General features: G+C 33.5%; 1 protein-coding gene across 2 annotated transcripts in view; it reads right to left on the reverse strand.

Annotated features, from left to right (window-relative positions):
• GRID2 (glutamate ionotropic receptor delta type subunit 2) overlaps positions 1–17,422 on the reverse strand; it is a 1,393,842-nt gene that overhangs the window by 473,385 nt on the left and 903,035 nt on the right. The gene's annotated exons all lie outside the window — the stretch shown is intronic.

Raw genomic sequence — 17,422 nt, forward strand, 5'->3', positions numbered from 1 at the left:
AAGCCATTCAATCCACAAAGCACAGGTATTAGATATATAAGAGAGAGATGTTTTACCAAATGACTGTTGATTTTTCCCTGATTTTGTCATTCCTCAGAAATGTTTGGAATGGATGAAAAAAATGTGCTTACTTAGAAAAACTTGGGTATGTTTAAGAATGAATAAAATATTCATATATCTATTTTCAATGTAGACACAGTTATCACAATTATAAGAAACAAAGAAAATATATAGAAAAGTCAATAATCAATTTATCTAATACCAACAGAACAAGTAGGAAAGAAATAACTTCTAGGGGCCTGGGTGGCTCAGTCAGTTAAGCATCTGCCTTTGGCTCAGGTCATGATCCCAGGGTCCCAAGATCGAGCCCCCTGCTCAGGGGAGAGCTTGCTTCTCCCTCTGCCTGCCACTCCCCCTGCTTATGTTCTCTCTCTCTCTCTCACTGACAAATAAAATATTTAAAGAAAAAAAGAAATAACTTCTAAGAGCCAGAAACTTTTTGCTTGTTTGTAAGAGACTGAGGACACCAGAATCACAGAAAAAGATGAAATAGAAATTAATATGTGATTTTCAAAATAAATAAAAATCACATGGGATAAGAATCCAGGTCCTGAATTGTAATTGTTTTGTTTGTCCCAAGAATAATTTCCCAGTTTCCAATTTTTTTTTGAAAAAGAAAATATCTGTTAATATAATACTTTCTGTATGGGAGATAGAAATATAACCATTTTTTTCACAATCTTAAAAGATATTGTCTCCTATTTAATGAAAGCACACTTATTCAAATATTATTATTCCAAATGGCACAATCAGATATTCTGAAATGCATTAGCCTGGGACTGAAAGATTTCCATCTCAGTTTGGTATATAGATTCATATCAAACTTGAATGAATCTAAAGAAGAAATTCTCAAGCAAAGTGTTTCAAATACATTTCCATTTAAACCCACGAAACTACTTTTATTCAGGTACTCCAATGCAATAGAACTTTCTATAGCTTCTGATTAAGAATTACTTGAAAACATTTTCAGTAGTTAAGTACTTTTCTCCTCATGAGCATTAAGTGACTTTCTCAGGATGGTTATAAAATTCAGCTAGATGCATTCATTTTATTAATTAAACATATCAAGGCATAACCTATATTAACCCAAGATATTTTTAGAATTATTGTTTAAAGTGAGATTCATTTCTCACATTTGATTATTGAAAAAAATTGCAGAAATGCTATTTTACTGTTATAATGAAATTCAATAACCCTGATAAAATGTATTTATTGAATATTTTAAAATCAAAGTTCATTGCCAGTAAGTGTAGAGCCCCTTATTGCACCTAAATTACTGTGATTAATAAAAGTGACTCTAATTATCTAAGAATGCCTCCATTTCCAAACATTTATTTTCCATATTGGAAAAAAACTCTAAACAAACTTAGCTTTTTACACAATTTTGAAAGATTATTTATTAAATCCATAAATAATTTACTAGAAAGACATGTAAGGTCCTGGTGAAAATGCTGACAATTTAAAGCAAAACAAAAAAACAAAACCAGTTCTTCAAAATAACATTTGCAGCCTCATCAAGAAGTGGACGTAAGCAGGGTAAACAGTGTAACTCAAGGAATATGTATCAGCAACATCTAAATTGCATGAACATAGGGGCGTCTGGGTGGCTCAGTTGGTTAAGCCATTGCCTTCGGCTCAGGTCATGATCCTGGAGTCCCGGGATCGAGTACCGCATCGGGCTCCCTGCTCAGCAGGGAGCCTGCTTCTCCCTCTGACCCTCCCCCCTCTCATGCTCTCTCTCTTTATCTCATTCTCTCTCTCAAATAAATAAGTATTTAAAAAAAATAAATTGCATGAACATAATAATTGATAATACTATTACTAATATGCATCTAAATAATAAGGCTTTGTTTTGGAATAAAAATATTTAACTATCACTCTGAAAAACTGTCCACCTGAATTCTTTTGGGTATGACATTTCAGATTATATATATTTGATGATTTAAGTTCCTATGAAAACTGCAGACCAGAGTAGGAAGAAGACATGGCTTATTTCTGTTAGTTTTTAAAAATCTTTATGACTTCTTCTATCATTTATATACTTTTTAAATGGTTAGTAAAACTTCGGGATTCATCATAACTACTAGTCTCAAAATATAGATAAAAGAATATGGGCATTTGTATTTCAATAAGATCTTATTGATAATATAAAAGTCTTTAACTGTAAATTAGTTTACATTAATTACTTATTCACAAATTTTAAGTAACCAAATTTTCTAGGGAAAAGTAAAAAAATATATTAATGTTTAAAATTAAAACAAATAAATTTACCATTTTTAGGAATTCTTTTTCAGAGTTCTTACTTTCAACTTTCACCAAAGTAAATCATCTAAAGACACATTTCATGTATTAAAAATAATTTTTGTTATGGCAAGAATTTTGAGGTTTATTATGTATATAAAATTGCCATACTACAAAATTATTTTTGATATTTTTATCCTAATCTAAAATTAGAATGTTTAATAAGCAAGGCTACAGATGAATTCAACATGGTATAGTCCTACTTCAAATAATATAAGATATAAATTGCATATTCTAGTGCCATAGATAGTATCTGGAAATAATTGTTTTGCTGTTTTCAAAAAATAGCTCTTCAGAATGCTTTATGAATGCAAGAGGGTATAGGAACGAATCATGAAATGCTAGGTCTAGAGGACAGACTATTTCAAATCAGAAGCAAGAAAACTTTCATCCTCAAAGTCTAAATTACTTGTATGCTTCAGAAATTATGTCTCTTCTCTAAATACAGAGAATTTAAAAAAATTAAAACTTCTAAAACTAAACTTTTATTTTTTCTGATCATGATAGTATTACATGCCCTTTGCAGAAAATCCAGAAAATAAAGGGAAACATAGAAAAGAAAGTAACAATAACTGTAGCCTATAATGCTACTATTTTAAGATTATCAATCTAAATAACTACAAAGAGGGCGCCTGGGTGGCTCAGTTGGTTAAGCGACTGCCTTCGGCTCAGGTCATGACCCTGGAGTCCCGGAATCGAGTCCCGCATCGGGCTCCCTGCTCAGCGGGGAGTCTGTTTCTCCCTCTGACCTTCCCCCTTCTTGTGCTCTCTCTTTCTCATTCTCTCTCTCAAATAAATAAATAAAATCTTTAAAAAAAATAACTACAAAGAAAATTTTAAATATAAAATATTTAAATACAGAACCCTATAACTAAATCGGAGAGGATAAATATTATCTTTCATTTTTCATAGCTAGAAATAAATTTATTGTATGCATCAACATAGAGTTGCACACATTTTTTTAAAAAGGCACTATTAGAGGGAAAAGAATCTTAATTTTCAGAAATACTTATCATCAGGTAAATAAGGACATGTTTACATTAATTGTTGGTATGGGCTTAAGGTCTCAGTAAAAATATTTTATTTTATTTTATTTTATTTATTTTTTTAAGATTTTATTTATTTATTTGAGAGAGAGAGAGAATGAAAGAGAGCACATGAGACGGGGGAGGGTCAGAGGGAGAAGAAGACTCCCTGATGAGCAGGGAGCCCGATGCGGGACTCGATCCAGGGACTCCAGGATCATGACCTGAGCCAAAGGCAGTCGCTTAACCAACTGAGCCACCCAGGCGCCCACAGTAAAAATATTTTACATTTGAATATCCTCCCCTCAAAAATCAGGAGTATAATGAGAAACATGGTGTCCATTCACAACCTGTGTTAATAGTCTCCATGCTGTTGGGGATGACGATCAGTTGCCAAATACCACATGCCTGTCTTTAGCACAGTCGATATATATATTGCTTTTAGCACCCATATCATTGGTTTCTGCTCTTTGGAAATGCAACAAATTGTATTACTTGTTTTTATTGCAATATATCATCTTTTTGTCAAGGAGGAAACCTGGGAGGAAACATATTCAAATTGATAGCAGAGACTTAAAAGGGGGCAATAGTTCACACATCCAGCCAATCCAAAGTCTCAAAAAAGTTTTTATTAATAATGTAGTTTCTATTCCAAAGAAATGAAGAAATATTAATCCCCATTTTCCAAACACTGTAGAACAAATTAATTTGGACTGAAGTCTTAATGGTGTCTCACTAGCTTTAGTGTATCAGGTGTCCTGGCCATGAAGGAAAATAAAATTACTGGGGAGGGAGGTGGGGAGGGAAGACAGGAAGGAGGCAATGCAATAAGCAGTCACCAAAAGCCATGATTACAATTTCAATTATTCATCACTGATATCAACATAATATTCATTAGTTTGAATGAAGGTCCCCAAACAAATGAGTTATGAAGGCTCTATTAGCAAATTTGGTAAGATTATGTGCCCACATTATTTAAATTTTTATAACCATTCCAATATATAAAACCCAATTCCTGTTAAAGGAGAATTTATAATCCCCTGAAGTCAAGACAGACCTGAGGGAATAAGAGATATTTAATCAAATATTTTAACAGACTACAGAGAAATTCAGAGGTGAGAGAAAGCAAATAATTTGAGGTGCAATGACAAACCTGTGGGATTATACTTTAACTGAACCTACCATACCATCAGTCACTCTACTACAAATTAGTCTGTTGTGAATTTTCTGATATAGGTGGACAAATGACTCATACTGTGTGATCTCACCTTGTCACTGTTTGCCCTTTCATACAACCTCTTTGAAATAATTCTTTGATATCTGCCACTTAAAGTTTAATCACAGCAATGAGACCCTGGAAAAAGAGTACATATATGAACAAATGTTTCTCAATTCTATGTATTCCTCATTTAGATTGCATTAATGATTATTGTTTGGGTAGTGGGTCTTGGATATTAATCACCATTTATGGCTGAAAGTAGAATTGAGGTTGTTCAGTGGCTAACCACATTGTGTATTTGAATTTGAGCTGGGTTAAAGTTTGATTGTGTGGGGGCGCCTGGGTGGCTCAGTCGTTAAGCGTCTGCCTTCGGCTCAGGTCATGATCCCAGGGTCCTGGGATCGAGCCCCGCATCGGGCTCCCTGCTCTGCGGGAAGCCTGCTTCTCCCTCTCCCACTCCCGCTGCTTGTGTTCCCTCTCTCCCTGTCTCTCTCGCTGTCAAATAAATAAAATCTTAAAAAAAAAAAAGTTTGATTGTGTGTGTGTGTGTGTGCGTGCATGCACACATGCACGTGTGTATATATGTGCATATATGCATGTATGGGTGAGTAAGGCAGATTCCAGTGTGTTTCACTATGGGTACTGTCCCGTAGAGTAGGAAGGAAACTGAACCTTGCCTCCTCTCTATCAGGAATGGTCTTGAACTTTTAACTCAGGATGTGGACTAGAGATGAGCCATAGATTCTGAGTCTCTTTACGAGCACATACATATCTAAACATTTCCTATGAGTCTGCATGCCAAGAGCAGCTACTTTCCTCAAAATAAGTCCTTTCCTCAGAAGTAGAAAAATAATCCATATCAACCAAACAATCCAGATTTTGTAGTCCTTCCATAAAAGTTCTTGATTTTATTTCCACCAAAACTTGAGACTGGAATTGTACCCTATCAGGAATCTTTGCCCCATGCTGGAAAAGTCAGCATCATCTTGTCCACCAGAAAAGATAGCTCCTGTTCTCTCCAACAGGCAGTAAATGTTTCTGGCCTGAAGCAAGACTCCGTCAGAAGCCCTCTCAATCCAGGCAACAGCTAACTCCTCCAGAAATGTCAGACTAACTCTAAATATCATTGGATACAATTATCATTTTCTCTTCTATGTAATAATAGTAGATGAGCTCCCTTCAAAGCAGAAACGATCTAGTCCACAGTATTTATTTTTCAAGAGTGCAGAATTCTCCTACCCTTCAGGAAACTGCTGAGGTCAATAATTTTGAGACTCTAACACATTGGAAATTTTATAAGGTACTAGGTGGAAGATCACATTACTTTATGGTGCAAAATATTTTCTTGAAGACACATCAAAATAAAGCTGATGGAACTAAATTTATCATGATTGTATATTATATATAAAGGAAGGTGGGAGAAAAAAAGCTGTTATATTCACAACATATTGTCAATTCACAGAATTTCCTAGATTCTCTCCATTACATAAAACTTCCAAGATATAAATACATTGTTAGAAATATGACAGTAAATACGGATGGCAGATTTTCCAATAATGGGCTTAATTATAAAGACTGGGATAGCAGGCTATGTTTGCTACCAGATTCTCCGCTATTAGCTTCCCATCAAACTGTATATGCTCCCAAGTCTTGATTAACAGACTTGCAGAATTTTAGATTCAGAAAGGATATTAAATGAAACAAAAAGGTTAATGTTTCATGCTATCACTGTGATTGTCATGTATAATGCTCTGTCAGTCACACCTAAAATGAAATTACTTTCCCCACCTCACATGGCAATTTCTTGTCAGAATAGTTAACTAGACTGTATTTCTTCTATTGGCTTTAAAAATGAATCACATCAATTACTGCCCACTTGCAAATTGACATGATTTTAATTATTCCTCAATATGTAACCTACAAAATAATTTCACATAATCCTTACAACCTTCTTAAGAGATAGATATTATTATTCACATTTTATAGACAAAGATATTGAGACTGGCTAGGTTTAGTGGCCCCAAAAATCACACAGTCAGATTTTCAGCCCAGGTCTGACAGCCAAGGCTATGCACTTTTCCACATTACAACATACCAAAACAGCCTAGTTGTTAGAAAATCTTGACTCACAAATACAAATAATTCCTAATGAGTTTACACTTTTGTGGGTCTTTCCCTTTTGCTCAGAAAAAATTAATCTAACTATTTGCCTGGAATAATCAATCTAGTATTTCCCTATTCTCTATGAATTTCTGAAAATAAATTATACATAATCTTGCTTAACCCTTAAAATAATTGATTATATTTTTGGTGGCCAAGTGGCCAACTCTGCTAGGCATTGAGGATACAGTGATGGAAAGGGTATAATCACACATTCATTTTCTAATGTGGCAAGTCAACAACTAATTTATGTGCATATACTTATTATTTTTCATTAGAATAAAAATATGGCTGTTATGTTTATAGATGCAGAAAAGAATCTTACAGATTATCATGTTACTATGCACATGTATTCATTAGTTCATTCATTAAATACTTAATGAGCATCTACTATATGCATTCATTAAAGGATAGAACAAGAAATAGACATTCTTGTCTCACTGAATTACATTTTAATGGGAAAAACTTATTGTAAAGAAGTAAATGCATTACATTTATGTTTGTGCATATATATATTCTATATACACATATATAAAGATTGTGTATATACTTATGTGTATGCATATAATTTCAGTGAGCAAAAAGTGCTATAAGTAAACATAAAGCAAGGTAATAGAAAAGATAAATACTGTTTTAGATAATGCAGAACCAGAATACAAATTATTGTTGAAGAACATCTGTACAATATTTAATCCTTGCTGTTCGAAGGTAAAATTGTTCTTTCCTCTTCTAAGTACAAGGCAGTAAAATATTTTAGTTTATTAAAAATGGACCAATGACAAAAAGACAAAAATAATACCCTTTACAAAAACAGGACATTAGGTTTTCCCAAGAATGCAAAACTATAGGTTTTATATTTGTGAATTTAATGTTGGAGAACCTGAGTAAAGATTCTAAACCTATCTGAGAAACAAATATACCTAGGAGCTAAAATATCTCTGCTGTACCATTTTATTTCATCAGCTTACATGAGAAAACAATTTTATGAAGATACTAAGCATTATTATGCAATTAAGATTGGTTGTGAAACCAGTTTCAATCTATTTTTTTTCCCTGGCCTTATTTTCCTGTTTGTGATAAAGTTCATAGACATTAGGTCTAGAGTATTAAATTTTAATGCTGGAACTCCTTCTTCGCAATAAAAAGTGAGTAGCATTGGCAAAACCAAGCAAAACAAAGAACACTTCAGACACATAAGCAAAAACAAACAAAGAAACAAACAAAAAACCTATTTTGGAGAATTTCTCTTCTAAGGAAAAAAAAAAACACAGATTAATCCTTTACATTAAATATTTAATTTAATCTTTACTTTTTTATGTATTCTAATAAGTTTAGTTTAAGGAGATTGGATATGATATTATTAAATTATTTTTCTTCTTGGAAATATTGTATTTTGATGAACAGAAAAAAGAACAAACGTATTTGTGAAGAAAGTTTAAGAATATAGAAAATCTTGGGCGCCTGGGTGGCTCAGTTGGTTAAGCGACTGCCTTCGGCTCAGGTCATGATCCTGGAGTCCCGGGATCGAGTCCCACATCGGGCTCCCTGCTCAGCGAGGAGCCTGCTTCTCCCTCTGACCCTCCCCCCTCTCATGTACTCTCTCTCTCTCATTCTCGCTCTCTCAAATAAATAAATAAATCTTTAAAAAAAAAAAAAAAAAAAAAAAAAAAAAGAATATAGAAAATCTTGATGATTTAAAAATTTGGCTTTGAGGTTTACCTAAGTTTACCTTTAAGGGTACAGAGTCTAACACCTTGAATGTACCATCTACTGAATGAAACACCACCTTACATCAAAGTAAAAGAACATATAAAAAATACCAAAGCAGAAGAGCTCTTTGTTTTGATCAACATCAGTGAAAATTAGATAATCCTTTTCATATTCTCCCCAAATTCAGAAAAATGAAACCTCCACTCTTACAATGCCAAGAGAGCTGCAACTTGTCCAACATTTGGGACTTGGTCAATCTCACATTCAAATCCAAACAGACACAATCCTGCTAGTTTATGAGCGCTGACAGTGCCCCTGCTTGAGGTGATAGGCTTCAGGCATTGGGCACACTTAACCACCAGCAGCAGAATAAACACTGACAACTTGACAGGTCATCAATTGGAAAGCCATTCACTCTTTTTGATACATGGAGATACTGGGACTAGAACCTTAATTTTAGACACATCTAAGTGAATCTGTACTGTAATTATTTGCATGGTAAGGTTTTCTCTTGACAGTATCTCTGAAGGCATTGTATATGTGTTAATGTCCATATGAAAGAACTGTCTCATTTATAAATGGAGCTAGCAATCCACAAACTTATTCACAGTACTCTCAAAATTATGTAAGAGGTAGATTTGGAGTTTTATAAATTCAGTAATTATTTGAAATTGTAGTTTGGTAAAAAAGCATTTGTGTTATAACAACAAATAAAAAATTAAAATAATACATAATTTTTTTAAACAACAATGTAAAAGGTGCTATAAACATTATGGTCCCTTTCACATAAAATCTATGTAATGCCAGTGCACTGGAATATTTCCATCCAATTTGGGAGTTAGAGGAAAGAAACACATAATTACAGGAGTGCTCTAATGTTACTTAAGAATAAAGTAGACATAATTTGAAGTATATGATTCAATGTCAATGGAATAGATGACACATTATATGGAGTTTGAATTCAGAGCAGGGTGAAGCAACTACATTGATCTTGGAACTATATTGATCTTGGAAGGCTAAATGAAGCCCACTTCTGTCACCCTCACACCATGACTTTTTGAGCATCTGGAACCCATCCAACCTTTTGAATCATGAACTTAGATGTCTCTCTCCTCAAACACAACTTCCTGGCTCTGAAGTTCTTTCATTTAATGCAAATCAAAAATAGGCTCTTCAGACTTACTGAGGGCTCTGTTCTCTCAAGCCACACTTTCTGCCTATTGTTGAGATTCCTCCTGTTTTCATTACCATACATGTCCAAGTGAGATTTCGTGATTTGCCACTTCAGCCATTACCCTGTCAATAAATATCCTCTCACTGCCTCATTTTACTGCTATCAAAAACAACAAACAAAACAAAAGTGATTTGATGAAATCTCAATCTTACATTAATTCAAATGCATTCTGTCCACCAAATGCTGTTGGACAAAAATATATAACCATGTAGATTAATGATGCAATGAAATTTCAAGAGCCAAGAGCCCACAACACCACCTGGCAATTCTTCCATGTTTCCTAACTAGCCCTCTCCTCTGTTTGCTACAGCAGCTATTTCAAAATGTATTCACCTTTAAACTTCCAACCTCATTATCTCTAATATTTTCTGCTACATTTTCCCTCTTAGCATATGATCTCACCTCCCACTTTTCCAAGAAAAGTTAATATATTTCTTAATAATAGCCTTAACTTTTTGATACCACCCATGAAGACTTGCTTGCATTTACACCATTCTTTCCTTACTCCCTCCCTCCCTCCATGATTCTGGAAAACGATGTTCTCCATGCCTAAGATTAAGCACTCCATCCAAATGGATCCAATCCCCTCTTTTTCTCCCAGACCTCTATCAATAATCACCTTTCTTTCCTTTATCTTCTTTCTCGTCTTCTCTACTGGCTCAATCTGAGCATTTGAACATACTCAAGTTTCTTACATTCTGAAAGTTTGCCCCCTCAATTTCTGAAGCCATTTAATGGCCACTCTTATAGCCAAATGGTGGGTTAATACAATATTTATGCTTGCTTTTACTTCTTTTACTCGCAACCTTCCTTTTTACTTTCTGATTTGTTGGTTTTTCAACATACGGCATAACAATTCCATTGACATTTCCTTCATAAATGACAATTAATTGCAACATTTTTTGAGGTACCAGGCAAGTTCTGGATGTGTCACATCACTAACTCATTTATGAGTCATGACACCCCTGAGGTCACGTGGTTTTAAGTAACACAAAAATTTGAATAGCCTGACATTACTAGCCTTTCTAACCCATTTGCCTTATTGCCTCTTCTTAGTTACTAATGAACCCTGAGTTCCTAATTTCAATACTCTCTTTAGCCTTTATACTACTGCTTTTCTGCTACATTGCTGACCACCCCCCTACTTCTTGAAATAAACTCTTTCTTCTTAGCTGCTATTATAATAGGAATATTGTAATTATCATCCTTGTGCATACATACCTAATTATTAAATTGGGATAAATATTTTTGTAAATCAGGGGATAGGCTTTAGGAAAATTAATCATAGCACTACATAAGATAGTTTATACAAAAGATATTGGAAGAGGGGCACCTGGGTGGCTCATTCAGTTAGGCATCTACCTTCAGCTTAGGTCATGATCCTGAGATCCTGGTGGGATTGAGCCCCGTATGTCATACATCTCATCGGGCTTCCTGTTCATCAGGGAGTCTGCTTCTCCCTCTGCCTGACCCCACTTGTGCTTTCTCTCAAAATAAATAAATAAAATCTTTTAAAAAAAGATGCTGGAAGAAAGAAGAAACCTGGTACAAAATTATTACACCTAAACTTGGTGGTAATTATTGGGATTAGAGTGGAAGGAAAAAACATAAGGGAACTAAATAACGCCTGCATGAAGAGCTTTTATTTGTATTTGTATAAGCCCTATCTGCAAATGAAATCATTTCTCTATATATACCTTAATATGTACAGAAGTCTTTTTTTTCTTTTTTCAAAATAAGGAATGTTACATACTAATCCTGATTTCACAATTTTAATAAGGCTAGAAAAAGTTTTCCCATATTTGACAAGTAATTAACAAAAACCCCAAAGAAAGATACATTACTTTTTGCTATAAAACCATGAGTATTTTCATTTTCTGAATCTTCAGTTATAATTATACTAAAATTACTTTATAAATCTATGTTAATTATGTTATATATTTTGTTTTCATCTGACTCTAGATAAATGTAGCTAGTTCTTATCACTAAATATATATGATTGAAGGAAGACTTTTCCCCAACAGTTTTGACAACACTGAAGCTAGACCCAGTGCAATGATATTGTCAATATGCTGAAAAATGAAAACTAGTAATTTAATTTTCTGTGTCTAAGGGAAATACACTTACAGAAGATGAAATAAAGACATTTTCAGATAAACAAAAACTCGGAAATTTGACCACAAGAAAACCACCAACAAAGGAAATTTTAAGAGTTATACCTCAGGCAGAAGAAAAGAAATTGGAGATACAGATACAGGAAGGAGAGTAGAGCAAAGAAATTGGAAAATATATGGATAGGTGTAAATAAATATTATTGCACAAAATAGTATTGGTAATGGAATAAAAAAGATAACATTTAAAAACATGACAAAAATAATCTACAATTTGAGACTTAGGTACATTGACTAAATGGAATGAAAATGTTCTATGTATGCTTGTTATCTGAAAGGAGGACAAAGATATTGATTACATGTTGATAAATTATGTTGTAAATTCTAGCAGAACTATTAAATAAGTAGAAACAGAATACATAATTTGTAAATTAGTAGAGGAGAAAAGAGGAAAGTAAATGTATATATGTAAGTAAATATGAAAGTATACACACACACACACACACACACACTATCCAAAAGAAGGTAAGAAAAGAGAACAAAGGTACCTAGAATAGGCAAGACAAATAGAATTTGCAAAAAGGTAGAATGTACAAAATAGTAGACTTAAATGTAAAAGTATTAGTAAATACATTTCATAAAATACATGAAATGCTTTAGTTTTTAGGAATGAAAGCCAAATTAGTGTCAAATAATTAATTATATACTTTTAATAAGAATTATGTGCAGAATAAAAGGATGTAGAAAAGTTGAAAGTAAAAGGATAGTAAAAATAAATGCCATCCAAATAGTAATTGAAAGAAAGTTGGTTTGGCTCTATTAATAACAGACAAGATATTTTTTTTTAGGGAAGAAAGCATTATTAGAAGTAGAAGTCTTGGGGCACCTAGGTGGCTCAGTCTGCCTTTGGATCAGGTCATGATTCCAGGGTCCTGGGATCGAGCCCCTCACTGGGCTCCCTGCTCTGCAGGAAGCCTGCTTCTCCCTCTCCCACTCCCCCTGCTTATGTTCCCTCTCTCGCTGTGTCTCTCTCTGTCAAATAAATAAATAAATAAATCTTTAAAAAAAAAAGAAGTAGAAGTCTTTATAATAATAATTTTTAAAGTATTAATTACCAAGAAAAATATTCAAAAATGAAAATAAGTTCAGATATTGAAATGTTTCAGATATTTTAAAAGATATTAACATTTTATGCCAATACATATGAAAAATAAAAAGATCATAACAATAAAACTTCTTGAGTTGACGAGAATTAGAAAACATGACTTTTTTTTTTATTTATCATGGAAAGTAGAATTTGTTGTTAAAAAAAATCCCAGAAAGAAAATTCTAGGCCTATTTAGGTTGACTGACCAAACTCTCAGAGAAGAAATTCTTCTAATTTTGTATAACTCATAAAGAATAGAAAAAGAGAAAACCCTCTCCACCCCATTTTATGAGGGCAATATAACCTTAGTATCAAAATCCATGTGATACATCAAATCAATAAGAGAAAGGATAAAACTGTATGATCATTTCAATGCAGAAAAAGCATTTGACAAAGTACAACATCTATTCATGATAAAAACTCTCAATAAAGTACATTTAGAGGGAACATACCTCAACATAGTAAAGGAATATATGGAAAATCCACAGCTAATACTAAACCTGAGAGCTTTTCCTTTATGGTCAGGAATAAGACAAGCATGTGCACTCTCACCACTGTTACTTAGCATAGTACTGGAAGCCCTAGCCATAGCAATCAGACACCAAAAATAAATAAAAGTCAACCAAATCAGCAAGAAGAAGTAAAACTCTAACTATTTGCAGATGACATGATACTCAATAGAGAAATCCAAAGGATTCCACCAAAAAAAACTGCTAGAACTGATACGTGAATTCAGTGAAGTCTCAGGATAAAAAAATCAATGTACAGAAATCTGTTGCATTTCTATACACCAATAATGAAGCAGCAGAAAGAGAAATTCAGGAATCAATCCATTTACAACTGCACCAAAAATAGTAAGATACCCAGGAGTAAACCTAACCAAAAAGGTGAAAGACCTGTACTCTGAAAACTATAAAACACCGATGAAAGAAATTGAAGATGACACAAAGAAATGGAAAAACATTCCATGCTCATGGATTGGAAGAATAAATATTGTTAAAATGTCTATACCACCCAAAACAATCTACACATTTAATGCAATTCCTGTCAAAATACCAACAACAGCATTTTTCACAGAGCTAGAACAAACAATCCTAAAATTTGCATGGAATCACAAAAGACCATGAACAGTCAAAGCAGTCTTGAAAAAGAAAAGCAAAGCTGGATGCATCACAATTCCAGACTTCAAGTTATAAAGCTGGAGTGATCAAAACAGTATGGTATTGGCACAAAATAGACATATAGATCAGTGAAACAGAAAAGAAGATTCAGAAATGTAACCCACAACTATTGCTCAATTAATCTTCAACAATGCCAGAAACAATATCCAATGGGAAAAAGACAGTGTCTTCAACAAATAATGTTAGAAAAACTGGACAGCAACATGCAAAAGAATGAAACTGGATCACTTTCTAACACCATACACAAAAATAAATTCAAAATGGATTAAAGAGTTAAATGTGAGACCTGAAACCATTAAAATCTGAGAGGAGAACACAGGCAGTAACTAACCTCTTTGACATTGGCTGTAGCAACTTCTTTCTAGTTATGTCTCCTTAGGCAAGGGAAACAAAAGCAAAAATAAACTATTGGGACTTCATCAAAGTAAAAATCTCCTGCACAGTGAAGGAAACAATCAAGAAAACAAAAAGGCAACCTATGAAATGGGAGAAGATATTTGCAAATGATATATCTGATAAAGGGTTAGTATCCAAAATATACAAAGAACTTCTAAAACTCAACACCCCAAAAATGAATAATCCAATTAATACATAGGCAGAAGACATGAGTAGACATTTTCCCAAAGAACACATACAAATGGCTAACACACACAAAAAGATGTTCAACATCTTATCATCAGGGAAATACAAATAAAAACTATGATGAGATATCACCTCACAACTGGGAGAATGGCTAAAATCAACAACACAAGAAACAACAGGTGCTGGAGAGGATGTTGCATTTCTATACACCAATAATGAAGCAGCAGAAAGAGAAATTCAGGAATCAATCCCACTATTGGTAGGAATGAAAACTGGTACAGCCACTCTGGAAAACAGTATGGAGACTCCTCAAGACGTTAAAAATAGAACTATCCTATAATCCAACAATTATACTACTAGGTATTTACCCAAAGGATACAAAAATACTAATTTGAAGGGGCAGATGCACCATGATGTTTATAGCAGCATTGTCTACAATAGCCAAATTATGGAAAGAGCCCAAATATACATTGACTGATGACTGGATAAAGAAGATGTGGTGTATATATGCAATGGAGTATTACTCAGCCATAAAAAAGAATGAAATCTTGCCATTTGCAGTGACATGGATGGAGCTAGAGAGTATTATGCTAAGCAAAATAAGTCAGTCAGAGAATGACAAATACCATATGATTTCATTCATATGTGGAATTTAAGAAATGAAATGGATGAACATGGGGGAAAAGAGATAGGCAAACTATAAAACAGGGTCTTAACTACAGAGAACAAACTGAGGATTGCTGGAGGCAAGGTGGGGGTCATGGGCTAAATGGGTGGTGGGTATTAAGGAGGGCACTTGTGATGAGCACTGGGTGTTATATGTAAGTGATGAATCAGTAAATTCTACTCCTGAAACCAGTATTTCACTGTAAACTAACCCCTCCTGCCCACCTCTCCTCCAGTAACCCTCAGTTTGTTGACTATAGCTAAGAGTCTGTGAAACTTAATGCAATTTAAATAAAAACTTATATGTATATATAATATATATATATTTGTAACTCCTAGAATCAATTATAAAAAAAAAAAAAAGACAACCCAAAAGAATATGTCCAAAGGACTTGAGTGGGCAATTAATTCCAAAAGAAGTCTGAAGTGTCAAAAAGTACAAGAAAATATACAGAACGTTTTTATAATCAGGGAAATGAAAATTGAAACCATGAAGATATATCATTATATACCCAATAACTTAATAAGAATGTTGAAGTCTAATGAAACCAAAATTTGGTGAGAACACAGGGCAATGAGAACTCATTACACTGTTGGTGGTATGAAAATTAGTAAATCTCTACAAAAATGGGTTTGAGGTGACAGGGTGAAGTTTCAAGATATGCTTTCTTATATTAATTAATTCTATTCCTGGATACCAAACCCACAGAAATATATTCACAAGTTCAAGAGTATATATTTAAGATATGTCCAAGAATGTTCATAACAGCTTTGCTTATAATGGTCTAAAAATGGAAACAGACCACAATGGATTGTCACACATTCGTTTGGTAAAAACAATACAGTAATACATGGAAATAAACTACAACTACATGTAAGGACAAGAACAAATAACACAAACAGAATGTTGAACATAAGAAGCAAGAAAAAAGAATATATGAAATACTGAGTCCATTCATAAACTGAAATTTTGGCAAAACTCAATTATGTTATTTAAGGATACACATAGTGATAAAATTATACTTAAAATGTAAAGAAATGAATATCATAAAATTCAGACTAATGGTTATGCTACTGAGAAAGGAGGCCAGCAATGTATCAGGGAGAAGTATGTGGGGGTGATTAAGCTGCTTGATATGTTATATTTCTTGGCTATAGTAGTGGTTGTTTCCTTTAAAGTAATTCACTAAACTATCCTTGTGTTTTATAGAGTTTTTATATGTCTCCTTTGTTTTGCTATAAAACAATAATTTAAAAAAAATTAGGGTAGTTTCCACTTCTCTCTAGCATAAATTTACCAGGAAGTTTTTACTGTGGATTAGAATAACTCCTAACTTTGTCATATCTAAGTTTCTCTGCATCCTACTCTCAGCACTGGAGAGAAACACCTACTGAAGAACCTCTTATTCTCAATGCAGCCACCTTTATACAGTTAGAAATTAACAGCTGTGAGCTCTGGATGTACACTCAATTATCTTAGGTTTTTTCCTACCAAAAATACATAAACACGACAAATCCAAACTATAGAAAATTCATTTCTGCAGGGGTTTTTATTTTCTCTTTGAGAAAGTTAGTGAACCAGTAGTTCATAAAATATCCTTTATCGGCACTCATACTCTTACATGTGATTTGTAGTATAGAATAAGAGCTCATTTCCTGCAAACCATTTTCTACCTATTACATGACACATAGAATTTGAACTCCTGTTAATGTCACAGTTTAGAGTAGACTTTTCCTCTTTCTATATGAAATGTATCAAAGCTCTTATTCTGATTTTGGGCCTGTTACAAGTTAAAAACCAAGCAGTTATGCATTGTATAAATGTTAAATTCACTACTTTATACAAATTATTATTATAATGAATGGAAGATGATGCTAGTTCCCTAGATCACTTTTTTTCCTTTAAATTATTCTAAGGCATAAATAGAATTTATTGCTTAATACTTCTGAGAAGTACTTAAGGTCATTTAAATGCCTAATTCTCCCCTCCCCATTCTCTTTCAAAATACAATACGGGCTTTAATGC

This window comes from Neomonachus schauinslandi, chromosome 2 (assembly GCF_002201575.2).
Source record: "Neomonachus schauinslandi chromosome 2, ASM220157v2, whole genome shotgun sequence".
Lineage (NCBI taxonomy): Eukaryota > Metazoa > Chordata > Mammalia > Carnivora > Phocidae > Neomonachus > Neomonachus schauinslandi.